Consider the following 5,000-nt stretch of genomic DNA (forward strand, 5'->3'; position numbering starts at 1 on the left):
CACGCGACTAGTTAGCAGGCTAGAGTCTCGTTCGTTATCGGAATTAACCAGACAAATCGCTCCACCAACTAAGAACGGCCATGCACCACCACCCACCGAATCAAGAAAGAGCTATCAATCTGTCAATCCTTCCGGTGTCCGGGCCTGGTGAGGTTTCCCGTGTTGAGTCAAATTAAGCCGCAGGCTCCACTCCTGGTGGTGCCCTTCCGTCAATTCCTTTAAGTTTCAGCTTTGCAACCATACTTCCCCCGGAACCCAAAAGCTTTGGTTTCCCGGAGGCTGCCCGCCGAGTCATCGGAGGAACTGCGGCGGATCGCTGGCTGGCATCGTTTATGGTTAGAACTAGGGCGGTATCTGATCGCCTTCGAACCTCTAACTTTCGTTCTTGATTAATGAAAACATACTTGGCAAATGCTTTCGCTTCTGTTCGTCTTGCGACGATCCAAGAATTTCACCTCTAACGTCGCAATACGAATGCCCCCGCCTGTCCCTATTAATCATTACCTCGGGTTCCGAAAACCAACAAAATAGAACCGAGGTCCTATTCCATTATTCCATGCACACAGTATTCAGGCGGGCTTGCCTGCTTTAAGCACTCTAATTTGTTCAAAGTAAACGTGCCGGCCCACCGAGACACTCACTCAAGAGCACCCTGGTAGGATTGCAACGGGGTCCGCCTCGGGACGCACGAGCACGCACGAGGCGCGTCGCACGCCTTCGGCTCGCCCCACCGGCAGGACGTCCCACGCTACATGCCAGTTAAACACCGACGGGCGGTGAACCAACAGCGTGGGACACAAATCCAACTACGAGCTTTTTAACCGCAACAACTTTAATATACGCTATTGGAGCTGGAATTACCGCGGCTGCTGGCACCAGACTTGCCCTCCAATAGATACTCGTTAAAGGATTTAAAGTGTACTCATTCCGATTACGGGGCCTCGGATGAGTCCCGTATCGTTATTTTTCGTCACTACCTCCCCGTGCCGGGAGTGGGTAATTTGCGCGCCTGCTGCCTTCCTTGGATGTGGTAGCCGTTTCTCAGGCTCCCTCTCCGGAATCGAACCCTGATTCCCCGTTACCCGTTACAACCATGGTAGGCGCAGAACCTACCATCGACAGTTGATAAGGCAGACATTTGAAAGATGCGTCGCCGGTACGAGGACCGTGCGATCAGCCCAAAGTTATTCAGAGTCACCAAGGCAAACGGACCGGACGAGCCGACCGATTGGTTTTGATCTAATAAAAGCGTCCCTTCCATCTCTGGTCGGGACTCTGTTTGCACGTATTAGCTCTAGAATTACCACAGTTATCCAAGTAACGTGGGTACGATCTAAGGAACCATAACTGATTTAATGAGCCATTCGCGGTTTCACCTTAATGCGGCTTGTACTGAGACATGCATGGCTTAATCTTTGAGACAAGCATATGACTACTGGCAGGATCAACCAGGGAGCTGCGTCAACTAGAGCTGAGCAGCCGGCCGCCCGGGAGTGTGTCCCGGGGGCCCGCGCGAACACGCAAGCGTCCGCTCAATTATTCTGCAAACAGGAGGAGGCTGAGCTCCCCTGCACAATACACCTCGAAACCCTCTCAGGTCCCGGCGGCGCGCAGCGCCGTCCTAAGTACTTGGTCGGGTTCGAGAGAGGCGCAATCGCCCGGAGTTTGGCGAGTAGACGCTTTAGGTGCGACCACCCGTGCTCCCAACTGAGCTTGCCGCTGCCGACAGAGGCCCGGGAGCGTGCTGTCGTGGCATTGCCGGCGGGAGACAACACGCGCCACCTACGGTGACCGGCAGCTCCAACGCCAGCGCCACAGAAGGACAAAAGCCCCACTTGGGTGCCGAAGCGAACTCTCCCAGCACAGCGCACGCGCCAACACGTCCGCACAGCTGCGATACAAACCACCTGCGAGAACCGCAGAGGCGACCGAGCAGCATACGGCGTCGCGGCGCCGAGCGCCGGGCGGCGGCGCATCCTCAGCGCACACAGTCCTCAATCGGACCAGCACACTGCAGATGTCCACCGCGCTTCGCACCGGGCCCGCGAGGACCTACTTTGGCCGCACGGCGCCGCGTGCAGGGTGCGCCGGCGCGCAGCTGCGCCGCCTGCCGGCTCCGTCGGCCGGCGCGCCTGCCACTGGCCGCCCCCACCAGCCGGCTGTAGCGCGTGCGCCCACGCACCGCGCGGCCAGCACGCCGGGAGGCCCCCCCTCGCCGGCCGGGGACGGTCCCACCCAGCCACCGCCGCGTATCGCTTCACACCCACATGCCATTCACGTTCGTGGGCATGGTGGGTATCGCTGCAACAACCGGTTGGTAGCTCAACCGATCGTCGCCATCACTGATTCACCCCTAGCGAGAACAACCGCACCACAACGGTTTACCAGTTGTTCATTTGCGTAACGTCACCAGCAAACGTAGGCGTCCATCGCCATTTGCAAATTCAACGATTGTTGCATGCCTGTGTCAGGTGTCACGACACACTATGTCTGCCCACATACACGCAACAACATGTGCACGCTTCGCGAACACGTGGAAGGTGGCCCCCGTACGTATGCGATGTCCATTGCGCGAACGACTGTCAACCGGCCTCTGTCGCATGTCGCAGATGTGGAACGCAGTGCACCATGCTATCACGGTGTGTGAGAAGAGACGACTACGTCTGACAACACGCGCCACTACATCAACAGACGGCTCATGCTGATCGCCATCCAGGGCATACCACACTGCAATCCAGCTCTTATAGGGAGACGACACATAGCTGAGTGCACAACATTTGGACCGCATGGTTCGCCGTTGTTGGCGCAGTCGTTGTACGGTCACATGTACCACGATGTATCATTCAGTACATGAGGACCAATGTGCAGTACAGTGTGTGATTTGGACGTACAACATCAGCGGACAGTTGACACAGGCCGTACCACAGCGTAGGCTAAGTGCTTCGCCATGCGAATGCCAATGAACAACTGCAAATGCCAATGAACAACTGCAAAGGGCATTGAGCATGTACGTCCTGCTGCCATCCACATTACAGTGTATAGCTGCAAGGTGTTTAACATGAAGCGATACACTGGGGACCGGGCAGTGCGAGTAGCAAACTATATTGCGGGGGTTGCAGTTAGGCAACACTACACTACTTTAACGCGTCGTATGACAATTACAGAGCAGGTTAAGGCCCAACGTGTGTTGGGTTAAGGCCCAACGTGTGTTGGGTTAAGGCCCAACGTGTGTTGGGTTAAGGCCCAACGTGTGTTGGGTTAAGGCCCAACGTGTGTTGGGTTAAGGCCCAACGTGTGTTGGGTTAAGGCCCAACGTGTGTTGGGTTAAGGCCCAACGTGTGTTGGGTTAAGGCCCAACGTGTGTTGGGTTAAGGCCCAACGTGTGTTGGGTTAAGGCCCAACGTGTGTTGGGTTAAGGCCCAACGTGTGTTGGGTTAAGGCCCAACGTGTGTTGGGTTAAGGCCCAACGTGTGTTGGGTTAAGGCCCAACGTGTGTTGGGTTACAGCACAATATGGGTTACGTTAAGGGGCAATGTGGGTTACGTTACGGCGCAATGTGGGTTAGGCTAAGGCGCAATATAGGTTACATTAAGGCGCAATATAGGTTACGTTAAGGCGCAATATAGGTTACGTTAAGGCGCAATATAGGTTACGTTAAGGCGCAATATAGGTTACGTTAAGGCGCAATATAGGTTACGTTAAGGCGCAATATAGGTTACGTTAAGGCGCAATATAGGTTACGTTAAGGCGCAATATAGGTTACGTTAAGGCGCAATATAGGTTACGTTAAGGCGCAATATAGGTTACGTTAAGGCGCAATATAGGTTACGTTAAGGCGCAATATAGGTTACGTTAAGGCGCAATATAGGTTACGTTAAGGCGCAATATAGGTTACGTTAAGGCGCAATATAGGTTACGTTAAGGCGCAATATAGGTTACGTTAAGGCGCAATACAGGTTACGTTAAGGCGCAATACAGGTTAGGTTAAGGCGCAATACAGGTTAGGTTAAGGCGCAATACAGGTTAGGTTAAGGCGCAATACAGGTTAGGTTAAGGCGCAATACAGGTTAGGTTAAGGTACGACACAGGTTAGGTTAAGGCGCAATACAGGTTAGGTTAAGGCACGACACAGGTTAGGTTAAGGTACGACACAGGTTAGGTTAAGGTACGACACAGGTTAGGTTAAGGTACGACACAGGTTAGGTTAAGGTACGACACAGGTTAGGTTAAGGTACGACACAGGTTAGGTTAAGGTACGACACAGGTTAGGTTAAGGTACGACACAGGTTAGGTTAAGGTACGACACAGGTTAGGTTAAGGTACGACACAGGTTAGGTTAAGGTACGACACAGGTTAGGTTAAGGTACGACACAGGTTAGGTTAAGGTACGACACAGGTTAGGTTAAGGTACGACACAGGTTAGGTTAAGGTACGACACAGGTTAGGTTAAGGTACGACACAGGTTAGGTTAAGGTACGACACAGGTTAGGTTAAGGTACGACATAGGTTAGGTTAAGGTACGACATAGGTTAGGTTAAGGTACGACATAGGTTAGGTTAAGGTACGACATAGGTTAGGTTAAGGTACGACATAGGTTAGGTTAAGGTACGACATAGGTTAGGTTAAGGTACGACATAGGTTAGGTTAAGGTACGACATAGGTTAGGTTAAGGTACGACATAGGTTAGGTTAAGGTACGACATAGGTTAGGTTAAGGTACGACATAGGTTAGGTTAAGGTACGATATAGGTTAGGTTACGGTACGATATAGGTTAGGTTACGGTACGATATAGGTTAGGTTACGGTACGATATAGGTTAGGTTACGGTACTATATAGGTTAGGTTACAGTACGATATAGGTTAGGTTACGGTACGATATAGGTTAGGTTAAGGTACACATTGTTGTAAGGAAAGGTTTAATGGGGGGCGGGGCGGCCGGTTTGTTGATTGTGATTATAGTAAGTGGATTCCTGCGGCATCATCTGATTTGCCACGTCAGGA

At 52.4% G+C, this 5,000-nt stretch overlaps 1 non-coding gene across 1 annotated transcript in view; it reads right to left on the reverse strand.

The window, feature by feature from the left end:
- LOC124608834 overlaps nucleotides 1–1,455 on the reverse strand; it is a 1,910-nt gene extending 455 nt beyond the window's left edge. Inside the window, exon 1 of the ribosomal RNA XR_006979394.1 lies at nucleotides 1–1,455. This exon is cut by the window's left edge and continues 455 nt beyond it. This is a non-coding gene — a ribosomal RNA (small subunit ribosomal RNA).
- Between the last annotated feature and the right edge of the window lie 3,545 nt (nucleotides 1,456–5,000).

Source organism: Schistocerca americana, chromosome 3, assembly GCF_021461395.2.
Source record: "Schistocerca americana isolate TAMUIC-IGC-003095 chromosome 3, iqSchAmer2.1, whole genome shotgun sequence".
NCBI classification, from domain to species: domain Eukaryota; kingdom Metazoa; phylum Arthropoda; class Insecta; order Orthoptera; family Acrididae; genus Schistocerca; species Schistocerca americana.